This window comes from Psammomys obesus, unplaced genomic scaffold (genome assembly GCF_907164565.1).
Source record: "Psammomys obesus unplaced genomic scaffold, mPsaObe1.curated_primary_1811, whole genome shotgun sequence".
NCBI classification, from domain to species: Eukaryota; Metazoa; Chordata; class Mammalia; order Rodentia; family Muridae; genus Psammomys; species Psammomys obesus.
The window spans coordinates 955,733-969,946 of NW_026590405.1; the positions used below are offsets into that span (position 1 = coordinate 955,733).

The following is a 14,214-nucleotide window of genomic DNA, read 5'->3' on the forward strand; positions in this document are numbered from 1 at the left end:
TTCATCTTAGGTGATTTTTTTGTTGTTGTTTTGGTTTTGGTTTGTTTGTCTTTTGTTTTGTGTCTGTGTGTGTGTTTTTGTTTGTTTGTTTGTTCTTGTTTTATACATGAAGGTAAGAACAGCAGCGCACAAGTCAAGGGCAATCATGTCCTTCTCAGGCAGGACCAGACCAGGGTGGGGCCAAGAAGATGGGGGGGGGGCAAGAGGGGAGGATCTGCTGTCAACCATGAAGACAAACAAGGGACAAGAGAGTCACTGCGACTTGGGAGAGCTTAGAGAATCCAGCCAAATTCTATTTCTACAAATGAAGGATGATAAGAGGCATAATTAGCTAATGGAACCAGGACAGGCCACATAATGCAGTGTGTGGGGCTGGGAGCCATGGCCTTTCTGTGTTTAAAATACAAATCAGCCCTGAAAGCTGCTTTGCAGAGGAACCAGGCAGATGACACTGTATACAGGGTCCACACAAGCCACCTGGACCAGCAGCTTAGGCAAACAGGATGCACTAAACTGGGACCAGCAGCTCAGACAGACAGGAGATAGCAGGTAGCCATGTCGGCAGTTCTTAACATAAAAATAAATAAGTACATCGCCTCAGCACGCAAATTTTACTTTTTCCTTAAAAAAGAGTTAAATTATATGTGTAGCAAAAGTCACTTCAAAATAAAATTATATGTGATTTGTAAGCAATAGATGTTTGACTTGTTTTGGTTTTGAGACAGGTTCTCACGATGTAGCGCTGACTTGGCCTGGAACTTCCTATGTAGCCCAGGCTGGCTTGAAACTCTCAGCACTCCGCCCACCTCTGCCTTTGAAGTGCTGGAATTAAAGGCATGTGCCCCCACATCCAGGCACATGGTCTACTTGTTTATCTATTGAATACACCCAGGGTTGAGGTGACTGGGTAGGAACTTACACAGGGTCCTGCTAGGCCTTTCTTGAAAACAATTAAAAGTGACAATTTTTTTGGGGGGGAGAGTCAGGTGGTTGTGTGTATGTGTTTGTGTGAGAGAGAGAAAATGTCACAAAGGAGAAAAGCCCCATTCCAGATGACCAACTGCCATTTTTACCCAGATACAGCAGAGTGCTTCTCTTCCTGTCCCAACAGGAAAGCCCATGAAAAACAAACAAAACATAACAAGCAAGCTCTTTGGCTCACTTTTGAGCCAGCTAGGAGCTTGTACTATTTCCTGCTGCTGTATCATTAGCTCCTTGAAAAGCTTTTCGGGAATGGTTTACTTGCCTATTTCTGATCCTTATCATTAGTAGAGTGGGTTGAGCTGGTGACTCAGAGAAGACAGTGGAATCTGCAGCGGCAGCCACAGCAGCAGCGGCAGAAGCAATGAGAGGGCAGCTGGCATTTCAGGGAGCAGCCAGGGCAGAGATAACAGGGAGCAGCAGTTATGGAGATAAGGGCTGGGAGGAACTGAAAGCATGGAACTGAGGACCATAGTTTCTGGGAAAGTTCTAGGGAGCAGCCAACTCTATAAACCCAGGATTTCAGCTACTGCAGGCCTGGACCTGTCATTGATGTGGAGCACGTTACAACAGTAGCATTGCCACCTGCTGATACATGGGTTCTTTGCTGCTGCTTTTCAGGGCTGCTAGATGCTGAGGGTGACAACGCCTGCTGAGGCCAGTACAATAGGTCTCCAAATCCTAGAATAATAAATAATAAAGTTCTCAGGGCTCAGAACTCTAAGTCTCTGCCTCTGCCAGCCCAGTTCCTAGGCCTTAAGCACTGGAGAGTCTGAGGTTGCTAGCCTACTCATGATTCCTATCCAGGTAGAGAAGAAGAATAAGCCCAGGTAGCTCATTCGGAACACATCTGAGGGAAGAGAGGTGGGCAGGAGGTGACAGCCTAGGATGGGAGAGATGGACCGTGAACCTCAACAGCACAAAGCACACACGCAGACTATCCAAGGCCTCCTCCCTAAAATGGACACAGACCGAGATAAATAGAAAGCTTAACTATGAGCCATGTGTGGGAGGGGCAGGGCAAGTAGCACTGGAGGAGGTTAGAGAGGGCCAGCATCTGAGCTACAGCCTGAGCTCTCAGGAGACCTCCTCAGGACTGTGTACTTCAAGATGAACTGAATAACTTAGCCAACAAATATTGTTTAAAGTCCCATGAACCAGATTTCCACTTACTGTCCCTTGGAGCTCCTCAGGCTCATCCTGGCCACCAGATAGGCTCCCTGGTGTGGTGGTGACCCTGTGTATTCCAGGAAAATGTATTAAGGGCAGTCCTGAGCGATGAGGGTACATAGTTGCCTCTCCAAAGCTCCCCCACACCTTCCCTACCTATCTGCAAGGTGATTGCGGGAGAGAGGGTCCCTTGGCACCTCATGGGGCCTGGCACGGGCAGGTACTTCTTTCTGGAGTAGGTCCCACCTTGAGAGCCTTGTTTCCACATGCCCTTTGCTTCTCTGAGGATGGACAGTTCTCAGCAGTGTTTATGGCTGGCTGGCTAGTCACTTTAGACAGTCACTAACCTACATATACACTGAGGGGTTTGAATATATTATAATTTTCTGAGATGGGGGGGTCTCATGTTACTGGGAAGCTAGATTCAAGCTTGTTGTTATGGAGCTGAGGAAAACTTTGAACTTCTGATCCACCTGCATCCACTTCCTGGCATCTTAGTTAAGGTTTCTGTTGCTGCAATGGAACACCATGACCAAAAAGTAAGTTGGGGAGAAAAATATTTATTTGGCTCACATTTACCACACTGAAGTCCATCACTGAAGGAAGCCAGGAAAAGAACTCAAAGAGGGCAGGAACCTGGAGGCAAAAGCAGAGGCCATGGAGGGGTGCTCTTACTGGCTTGCTCCTCCTGGATTGCTCAGCCTGCTTTCTTATAAAACCCAGGACCACCAGCCCAAGGATGGCACCCTCCAAAATGGGCTGGGCCCTCCTCCATCAATCATTAAATGAGAAAATGCCTTTCAGGCTTGTGTACAGCCCTTTCTTATAGAGGCATTTTGCAACCAAGGCTCCTTTCTTTCTGATACAGCTATACTTTTCAGTGTTTGTTTTAAAAACCCTTTAATCCTCTACCTCCATTTAACTAACCCCCCAATCCAAGGTAGGAGAGAGAAGGTTAATGGGAGAGGGGTCATAGACCCCTTTAGTTCTCCTGGATGTTTAGGGTCAATGGGTCTTTGGGTGATATACCAATCTCCATCAACAGCAAATGCAGCCAGCAGTCTCCTCCAAGCCACTGCATGCCCAAAGAGTTTCTGTCTGTCTGCTCCAAATCGCCAGATGGTCGGTCTTTCTGGTCTCTCCAAACTGCTACTCACCACCAGCTAACACCTCAAGCCACACCTTCTCTTTCTGGGCTCTCAAATTTATATCCTCCTCCAGAGTCCTAGACCACGCCCCTCTCCAAGGTAAGCCGTCACCAGCTGACAAAAGCCACGCCCCACACCAGACAATTGACAGCTGTAGACAAACTATAGCCCAAATGAAATCCCACACTTGGGATTAAAACAAAATCGTATTTACATAACATAACTGAGGTTTTTAAAGAAACCAAAACTTCCATAACAATACTTTGTGTCAAACTGACAAAACTAGCCAGCGCACCTGGTTGTATGGGCACAAAACAGGTGAAGTCAACCTGTAGGAGCCAGTTCTCTCTTTTCACCAATGGGTCTCACTGAGTTCAGGTTGTCAGACTTAGTCAACAAGACTAAGGACCTGCCATCTCCTGAGCTATCTCCCCAATCCTAAGGCATACTTTTTAAAGGGGTAGGGAGCAAAAGAAAAATCTAAGCCAAATCAAACCCACAATCAGACAGACAGACAGAGCTGGGGCATCTTTCCAATTCTGCAGTATGGGAGGCCAGCCTGGCATGGAGCCCAGCTTCCTGTTAGACTCTTGTGGGGGGACGAGCAAGAGGGGTCTATGACCAGGCATGAGGTAGGGTGTAGGACACAGAGCCTGTCCCCAGGCTGAGTGTCCACCAAGCCAAGTCCTTTCACCCTTCCTAGGCAGGGCAGGGTGGCCCCTCCACATTGCTTTGACTATGGGTAACACTGCCTTCAGTGGCTGGGTCAGTACCTAGGAGCCCATTTGCTTCCGCTCAGCTCTGCTGTCCTCCACCAAACCGGGAGGTCAGCAAAAGCCAGCTCTGCATTTGAGGCCCCAACCATGTGGCTGCCTTACAACCCTAACAGAGAGCAGATTAAACCCTTGTCAGGCTCTGCCATGTGAAACAAGCACATGGTGTTTTGTGGCTATTCTCCATCCTCGGAAAAAAGAATCAAGACAAGGGATGGGGACACACACACACATACACACACACACACAAACACACACACACACATACACACACACTGCACAATGCCCCCGACTTGTGACTGTTAACAACTGTTCTCAAGAAAGTCATAGCAGGACCTTGTAAGTTCCCACCAAGATAAATTTAATACAGAGAAACAAACACAGGCCGCACTCACAGATTCTACCTGGAAACATGGAGCCTGGAGAGAGATCAGGGAGCATGCTCATGGCCTCCAGTGGACTATAGTGATTCTCAGACACACTACATTTCCTCACAGAAGTCAGAGGGGTTGGAAAAATCCCATCACCTTCTTGGAGCTACAGCAACCGGGGAGCCCATCCCAACCAAGAGCAGCCTGGATTATGAACAAGGGAAGGGTCAACATGAAGACAGCAGTGGGCGGGGCAGCAGGGAACCCCTGCCTACTGACATCCCTGGGCAGGCATGGGGGGAACAGGGGCTGCTGTGATGTAGATGGGAGCCTGGGTCACGTCCTGGACAAATCCTGGAATTCCTGGCTTATTTCTAGCCCTGTAAAGACATCAGAGGACAGGCTTTCCCCTAGAGCATACGGATCTAGGCAGTAGTAGCTGGAGGATGAGGAGATTTAGCCAGTGCCGTGAACTGGACAGAGCCAGGGCACCAGACAGAGGATTCAGCAACTGCTGGAGTTTGCTTAACTAGGAAAGAGCAGGGCAGGGGACACAGAGGCTGAGGTAAAGCTTTGCACAGCCACAGGCCTAGTAGGACAGAGAGTATGACTCATCCAGAAGAGCTCAGAGGCAGGAAATAGAACAATAGGAGAGCTGAGGCTCTGCCCAGTGAAAATGTAGCAGGAAGTCACAAAAGGAATGTGATGGGCAGAAGGTGGGTTCCCAGGAGGGTTCCAGACAATTCTCTCAAGTCTCGTTCTCTCAGAGCAAAACGCAGATTAGATATGGTCACAAGTCTGATCTGTGAACCGGAGAACAAGTCTGCATACACGAGAAAGGGGGGATGGCACAGTTGTTAGAGAAGGCACAAATCGGGATAGCCAGTTTTTGAAAAATTAAAAACAAGTACGATAGAAAAAAAAATTGTGGGTTGTGTGGCAAGTTTTCCCCCTGCACCAAAGTGGAACCTGTTGATATACAATGAAATGTTTATAATGATGCTTTAGAAAGTCAAAGGGAAAAACAGATGCATGCTGGGAATATAGATTTTGAAACTACGCTGTGTGACCTGTGGGCGGGGAAGGGGGACAGAGGGAAGATAAAACAAAACAAACAAACAAAAACACAGTTACCAAAACAGCTGAGCCCAGTCCTGCCCACTCTTCTCTTACTGCAGCACCTGCTAGGGAGGGAGGGCAGGAGAGAGAAGGGGAAAGGAAGAGAGGGAGGGTGGACCCAGGAAGTTGGCTAAATAGGAAGTTTCAGAGGTACCATCTTGCTCTCCCACTGGGGACATCCGTAACAGCTCTGCTTCCTCCTCAAGCCAGTCTCCAACTCTCCAAGATGGACATATAGGTACAGCTCCAATCCTCAGTGTTTTGGGGAAGACCACACGGCTACTGCCACACAGTGCTGAGCTCAGAGCGGTGCTCCCAGGCCCTGTATCATTACACCATTATGATGCCACGGGGATATTAAGAAAGATAACTCCAGGGGGCTGGAGAGAGGGCTCAGCTGTTCAGAGAACTGGCTGCTCTTCCAAAGAACCTAGGTTCAATTCCCAGCATCCACATGGCAGCTCAGTTCCTGAGGATCTGACACCCTCCCGCAGGCATACATGCAGGCAGAACACCAGTATACATAAAGTAAAAATTAAAAAGTCATTTAAAATAAATTAAAAATTAAAAGTCATTTTAAAAACAAGAAGAAATAATTAAATAATGAAAGAAAGATAACTCCAACAGCCAAGGGCTCTATGGGCTTTGCTGTCTAAGAGCCATTAGGACATTAGCCATTGAGAAGCACTCTCCAGGATGATCTTTTCCAGATCCCTCCACTTGCCTGCAAATTTCATGATGTCCTTGTTTTCAATGGCTGAGTAGTATTCCATTGTGTAGATGGACCACAGTTTCTTTGTGCATTCCGCAGTTGAGGGACATCTGGGTCGTTTCCAGTTTCTGGCTAGTACAAACAAAGCCTCTCTGAATATAGTTGAGCAAATGTCCTTATTGTGCGGTAGAACATCTTTTGGGTGTATGTCCAGGAGTGGTATAGCTGGGTCTTGAGACAGAGCTGTTCCAAAAAAAAAAAAAAAAAAGCGCCAGATTGATTTCCAAACTGGTTGTACAAGTTTGCACTCCCAGCAGCAATGGAGGAGGGTTCCCTTTTCTCCACAACCATGCCGGCATGTGCTGTTGCTTGAGTTTTTGATCTTAGCCATTCTAGAAGCACTCTCCAATCTCAAGGATGCCCAGAGCGAACTGCCTTAGAGTGGCATTTCTTCCTTTCTTTTTGAAACCAACCCATTAATTATGTTGTTAAAAGTAACCAATATGTGGGCCTAGACCCCAAGCCCTAAGAATGCTAGAGTTACAGTTCCAAAATGTGGTGCGGTCTGAACATCAGCGTCTCAGTCTAGAGTGTCCGGAAGGGAGCAAACCAGTGCAAAGTTCTCATTTCTCTATGCGCAGTGTTCCATAAATCTTACCCTTGGGGGAGCCTCCCTTATAGTATCAAGGTAGCTTTGGCATTTTCAAACTTCTCATCCGTTCTACAGGACCATCCAAGAAAGAGAAGGAACTTCCAGCCACAAACCACAAAGCAGCCCTGCTGGTGGAAGTGGCTTGCCTTCTCCAGAACAGGACCTGGGAGGAGGATGGTCCATGTGGTTTCACATCGCCAGGGAAGACTCTCCAACTGTGGAGGATGATCTGCCCTGGGGGGAGATGGACAGCCAGGTAAAAAGTGTGTGTGTGTGTGTGTGTGTGTGTGTGTGTGTGTGTGAGAGAGAGAGAGAGAGAGAGAGAGAGATAATGCCACTGAGGAAGACAGTTGGCCTATCAAACTCAGACTGCATACAGTCCACTGTAGGTTTCCAGTGAGCTGCTGCCAAACCCTCACCCAGCTTGCCGACGCCCTTACCTCCCTTACAATCCCCCTGGCAGTCTGTTCTGCATGTGCCAAATGACTGACTTTGACCTTTGACCCAGCTGCACAGCTTGCTCTGAGGGAAGTCTGATCTGCTCTCCTTGGAAGCAAAACAGCAGGGCCCTGAAAGGTGCCACTTTACACGGGAGGGACTGTGATGGCCAGCTGTTTACAACCTTATAAAAATACCCAAGTAGGGCCCAGAGGGCTCAAGAATGATAGCCGAGAAGGGATTTCCGTTACTGTCTACAGGGTACAGGAGGCTGGGCCCAGAGAGAATGCATTGCTTTCAAGGTCGCAGACAGGAGCCGGCTCTTACCCCAAGCAAACTGCATTAACGCAGACCTCTAAGCAATTCTGAGATGCCAGACTCACCTCCACTCCTTTCCAGTTGACGTGGGAGGAGGGTGTGCGCGCTGAGCAGGCTGAGACCGGAGTCTGAAGGCTCCCCTGGCAGGGCCAGGCTGCAGAGCAATCTGATTAGTGCACAGCTCGGAGCTGTGATCCGATTAGGCCCTCGGCCCCATCCTGGTTTCCCTGGATGGAGGTGGCTGGAGACAGGCAGATGGCGGATGGAAGAGGGGTCTGGCTTGATGCTGGAGATTAAAATGCTTCCCTGGGGAGCTGCCAGCATTCGCCTGGCCTTGGCAGCAGAGCTAACCTGGCAACTGGAGAGAGGTCCATTTGAAAAATTAAAGATATGTGGGAGATAGAAATATCTCTGGAAATTTCCATCAGTGTGCTGGTGGTGGGGGCCCAGCCTGGTCACCCCATTGGGTTTTGTTACAGGCTACCAACTTCCTGCCAAGCCATCTATTAGACACCTACCCTGGGTCTGCCAAGGGAATGAGTAACAGGCTGCATATTAAATGGAGTTTATTTTCAAATCCAAGACACATTCAAAGACAGGCATCAGCAGAGGCACACAACTTCCGACCTCTGCCCCGCTCTACCCGGCCTGTGGGCTGTGTAAGGCGAGCGGACAAAGGCTGACCATTCCAGTGGTGGGATTCTGTTACATGGACCTGGTGGGGTGCTGGGTTTGTAGAATTGGGGAGCTGGAGTGAGTTTCCACTTTGAAATCCAGAAAGAGGGGCTGGAGAGCTGGCTCAGCAGTTAAGAGCACTTGTTGCTCTTCCAGAGGACCTAGCTCAATTCCTAGGACCCACATGGTGGCTCCCAACTGCTTATAGCTCCAGTTACAGGGGATCTGACCTCCTCCTCCCCAACCCCTAATCTTTAACTTTTTAAAAAATCTTGTTTGCTTCGAGACACAGTTTCTCTGTGTAGCCTTGGCTGTCCTGGACTCGCTTTGTAGACCAGGCTGGCCTTGAACACACAGAAGATCCTCCTGCTTCTCCCTCCCAGAGTGCTGGGATTACAAGCATGTACCAGCACTCCCAGCTTCCATCTTTAACTTTTAAAGTAACTTTCATGCTGTGTTCTGTAGTGGGAGTGGCAAAGCCTGCTAAAACAAGTGGTCATTTGCTACTTTTCCTTGCACCAGTTAGTACGTTCTGTTTGTTTTTGTCCTTGACCACATTTTGTGTTTTGTGTGTGTGTGTGTGTGTGTGTGTGTGTGTGTGTGTGTAGCTGGGGTTGAATCCAGGCTTTCTGCATGCTAGGAAGGTGCTGTACCAATGGTGCCCCGCAGCCCTGCTCACTTTATTTTCCTTCTGACCACCGTAGAGGGTGTGTTGGGCTGCCTATCAGTGTTTCAATTTGCTTTCTTCCCCAATGAATAACGGCAACTTTTCATATGCTTCTTTGCCACCAGCAAAATCTTTCCTAATGTTTTCCCTATATGATTTTCTTCTTTGAAAATAAACCTCGTTTTCCTAACAGCTTTACATGTGCAGGGAGATCATGAAGCTGCCCCGGAGTCCCCAATGGTCTCACACCAGTCCCACCGTAAGCACCTCCTACTGGAAAGCACCCTTCTCCTCATTACCAAATCAGACCAAGACACTGCTTCCAAAATCCGTTCCTCAGTTTCCCTCTATTACCTTCTTCTGTGCCAAGATCCCATTCAGGAGCCTCATTGCAGGTGATCCACACCTTAGGGCCTTCTTGGCAGTGGTGGTTTCTCACACTAGAGTTGTTTCTGACGACCTTGGCCATACAGTGGCAGAATGTTCTGCACCAGCACTTGCTGGGATCCACTGGGGTTTTTTTTTTTGTTTGTTTGTTTGTTTGTTTTCTTCTTAGTCATCTGGGGTCCTGCTCATTGGGAAAAAGACCGTGCATGAGCGCAATTTTCATTGCACGTAAAGAAGCCCATAGCCAGCCCAACTCAGCACTGGGTTGTAGACCTGGCCCCTGCCGGAGGAGTTTCCAGGTACACACTCAGACTGGGGCTTGGCACTCACCACCAAGAGCAAGGTCTCATGAACCCTGTCTATGACCTTGGCACGGACTCTACTCTACGTGAATTACATGATATGGAAATACTTTGTGCTGCTCGTGTTACCCCAGCGCTGGACTCTGTGTCTCCTTAACAGCCTCCATGCCTTTCTATTGCCCGACAGTGTGGTGTTCACTTGCTGTTTCTGGGCTTCGGCCCCCTCTGGCACAGACACTCCAGGCTCGTCATATGCATGACTTGCTCAGCTCTGAGCATCAGTCAATCCTCCGTGGAATCATCAGTCATTTCTCCGTGGAACTGTGGCTCCTGTCATGGTCCTGTCACCAGGTCCTGGGGCACCAAAGACGCGGCTCAGCTGATAGAGTGCTTGCCTAGCATGCTCTGGGATCCATCCCCAGCACCTCATGAACTTGGAGTTGGCTGGGGAGGGGGGTGTACAGATGTAATTTCAGCACCTAGGAGGTAAGAGCAGGAAGAGAGGCAAGGGTGATTGAGAGGCACGGAAGCTGTTAAGGAAAAGACCAGAGGCCAGTGTAGAAATTTCATTGACTGAATGGGCTACAACAGACTCTGTCTCAAATAGGGGAGAGGGGAGAAAGGAAGGAAGGAAGGAAGGAAGGAAGGAAGGAAGGAAGGAAGGAAGGAGGAAGGAGGAAGGAAGGAAGGAAGGAGGAAGGAAGGAGGAAGGAAGAAGGAAGGAAGGAAGGAAGGAAGGAGGAAGGAAGAAGGAAGGAAGGAAGGAAGAAGGAAGGAAGGAAGGAAGGAAGAAGGAAGGAAGGAAGGAAGAAGGAAGGAAGGAAGAAGGAAGGAAGGAAGGAAGGAAGGAAGGAAGGAAGGAAGGAAGGAAGAAGGAAGGAAGGAAGGAAGGAAGGAAGGAAGGAAGGAAGGAAGAAGGAAGGAGGAAGGAAGGAAGGAAGAAGGAAGGAAGGAGAGGAGGAAGAGGGAGGGAGGAAGGGAGGAAGGAAGGAAGGAAGGAAGAAGGAAGGAAGGAAGAAGGAAGGAAGGAAGGAGGAAGGAAGGAAGGAAAACAAGAATCTAGATCTAAGCTCTGACTAGCTCACTGCACCAGCACAGATGCTCCTGGACCCCCCAGAGGACTGAAGGGAAGTATGTACACATGTGTCGTGGGTACATGTGAATGCTTCAGCACATACCTAGAATGTATCAGTAAGGCACCATGCCATTCTGATGTCCCCAGCTTCCTTCTGCTGAAGAGACCTCAGGGGACCCTTCTGGCTTCTTTTTGCCCATGCCACCCTTCGCTACCCCTCCAAGATGTCACCAACTATTTACCCAGTTGTTCAAACTATGGATGGCATCATGGGACATGCTGGCCACCCCGAGGGATGACTTTACCATCAAAACACCCAAGACCCTTCTTCTCCTGAGCCTGCAAAAGTTAGTCATCCCTGGGAGGCCAGCCCCTGTCTGTCCCATGTCAGCATGCTCTATGAATGAGGAACACAGGTGAATGTGACAAGACATTTGCTCTACTCTGGGCTCCTCCTTTCTGAGGAGGCTAAGTGATGGTGAGGAGGGGCCAGGACTTCATGCACCTATGCAAGGACTCTTTTCAAAGTCGTAGCAACATTCAGACAGGAGCAAATTTTTCTCCTACCTGGGGAAAAACCCAGAGTAGTCTGCTCTACCAATGATGCTTTCCTTTCTGGCTTCATCAGGGCTGGAGGACGGTCCCCTCTTCCTCTCTGTGGTTTCTTTGGCCTTGGGTTCTTCTCTGATACACATTCACCTACCTAGATCAGGGGTAAGGGGGGGCAGGTATTCAGATCTTGGTGGACCTCTTTTTATCTCTGACCTCTACCTATGACTTCAGCCATCTTTGCCTCTTAGGCTTTTAACAATATGTCCCCAGTTGTAGGACACTAGTCCCCCCCCCCCCCAGAGAGCTCAGGCCTTCCTGTCCTGGTTTGTCCTGGTCTATTTCTATTCCCCACTACCACCACCAGGAAGGGCAATGCCTGGCATCCAGATCCCCACCACCGAAAGTTCCAAGTGCCCCCACCAGACTTCATTTATTTGAGGTAGGAGGAATTCAGGCTCAGGTTCCATAGTTACTCTTCAGCTGGTGTAGAGAATCTTGGGGCCTTCTAAAACTCCCAAAGACCATCCTCTAGTAGTTACCAGGACTTTCCTCTGAAGCATGTATGATCTGTGTGGTCATTGTCATGTGTGATCTAGGCGCAGGCTTGGTCCTCAGAACATTCCTTGCAGAATTGAGGGAGTCTTGCTGGATTCAGGGCATGCGTTTGCAGGCACATCTTCCACTGCCTTTCCTCAGCTCTGATGTAGTGTCCCACTGGTTCTGGAAACTGCCCTTGCAGGTGCAAGCCTGCGAAAGGAGACTGTGATGTCATTTTCACACACAAGGACAGACGCACAGGCCTGCTCTAACCGGAATCTGATTTCCTCCTACATAACGCCATGGAAAAAGGGCTAAGGTCACAGTCTGCTCCTCCTCGTTCCTTTAGTCTTGGTTGTCTGAGGTCATTTACCCATAGCTGTGAGTCATTCAGGCCTTGACTTGCACTGTTGCGTCTAGATAGTGTCTTCTATACATGTACAGCAATGGACAAGCGTGGCAGTCGTGAGATGGGGAGGGGATTGAGTTCAGCCGCTTCCTGTCTTTTACTCTTTCTTCTCCTGATTCCAAGAGTGGCTGAGAGTCAGAGACATCCCAAAGCTCGGGAGATCTCTGTCTGTCCACCATGGGCAGAGCTCTGACCTGCAGTAAAAGTAGCCAGGCCTCAGAGCAGCTGACCCAATGCTTTGGTGGTCCCACCCACTTCCAGAGCTTGCCCAGATCCTTGCCTCCCTTCTTTCCCATTATCCCAATGCTGAGCTCATTCCCACTTGGTGGGCTAAGGCCATGGACCGCTGGATGGGTGCCTACCCCGAAGCTGGGGGGCATGGGCTGTGGGATGATGGGGTTAAAATATATTTCTGCCTTGCCCTGGGCCATGGTGGCAGCGAACTCTGTGTCTAGCAATTTACCTTATAAATATCCTGGCGTGCGAGTGAAACCATGAATATTCAGGTGATTCGTTCTTCGCTGCTGTTAAAAAAAGAGCATGGAAGTGCTTTGTGTGCAAGAGTGGAACCATCTGCAAGATGTTAAGCGGAAGTGCACAGCCGTGCTGGCTGGCTGTCCACTGGGTGTGTGGAGAAGGAGGAGAAGTTTCACTGGCCAGACTGTCTGGTTGCCTGTACGTGGGCTCCTCCACCTGAAAGCTTCTAGCTGGAAGCTCTACCTAGGACTTCCACCCCACACAGGCCACACGCTCCTCTGAATGGGGGCTGTAGATGGGAAACCACCTCCAGACTAGGCACAGGGTACGGGCTCTCGGAGACGTCTCACTGAGTACAGGTTTGTGCTTTAAAAAAAAAAAAATTCTTTGAATTATGCAAATAAAGTATCCATTTACTAAAACAAAGGCTTTAAAATTTACCTGGAAACAAGTCCAGCCATGATGGCTCATACTTATAATCCCAGCACATAGAAGGCTGAGGCAGGAGGATCATCATGCATTCACAGCCAATTGAGACTACATAGTAAGATCACCTCAAAAAAAAAAAAAAAAAAAAAAAGCCACTCTGAATAAAATCTTTCAAACTCTGGAAGCTGCTGCCCTTGTTTTCAGTGTGTGTGTGTGTGTGTGTGTGTGTGTGTGTGTGTGTGTGTGTGTGCTCACTCTTGCTGTTCACTAACCTGTGGACACATGGACACACACAAACACACTCCCATTGCTAGTCACCTGCTCCTAGAGGCTCACTGGAGAGTTGCTCTCCACACTGACCAATCGGAAGCCTGCTCACTTCCACTGGCGCCATGTAGGCTGTCTCCATCCACCTGTGGGACATGAATCTTGACTTGCAGGGAACGCTGCCAGGGGTTTCCTCACACCTGATCTATATGTTGCTACACGTCATCTCTAGGTATTTTTAACCTTTATTTGTCTTTCTATGTATGTGTTCTGTGTCTCCGTCAGCCATGGCATTTACCGCTGTCTTTTCATCGGTTCCCTCTCCTGTCCAGCAAAGTTCTGCTCTCTTTATGGGCACCACAGTCTACAGCCCTGTAGCCATCCAATACCCAACCTCACCTCAAGTAGGGGTACCACTGGCCCCCCATGTCTTCTCTGCTTCCCTCATGCTATTTCTCTTCCCTACCCAGACAAAGCACATACAGGCAGACAGATGGGTAGAGGCAGCCCCCTCAGGCCTAAGTACCCATGATGCTCCCTGGAGGCTGCAGGACCTCACTGTGCTACCCAAGGGCTCTCTGGGATAGCTGCCCCACCTGCTCTTTGGAAAGGCAGAGAGCGCAGGGTGAAAGAAAGCAGTACAGGCAGGCATACCTCCTCGCCCAAGGTCCACAAGAGGACAGGTGAGGGCTGCTAGAGGCAAGTGAAGCAAAGAGAGTCCACCCCCGGCCCCAGCACGACAGTCACCAGAACCT

At 49.2% G+C, this 14,214-nt stretch overlaps 1 long non-coding RNA gene across 1 annotated transcript; it reads right to left on the bottom strand.

Annotated features, from left to right (window-relative positions):
- Positions 1–6,201: 6,201 nt before the first annotated feature.
- Positions 6,202–12,067, bottom strand: LOC129676686 (uncharacterized). The gene is made up of 6 exons (XR_008720104.1): positions 11,880–12,067; positions 11,356–11,491; positions 9,379–10,192; positions 7,748–8,040; positions 6,933–7,160; positions 6,202–6,517 (listed from the first exon to the last, which is right to left on the bottom strand). It is a non-coding gene; the product is annotated as an uncharacterized LOC129676686 (long non-coding RNA).
- Positions 12,068–14,214: the final 2,147 nt, after the last annotated feature.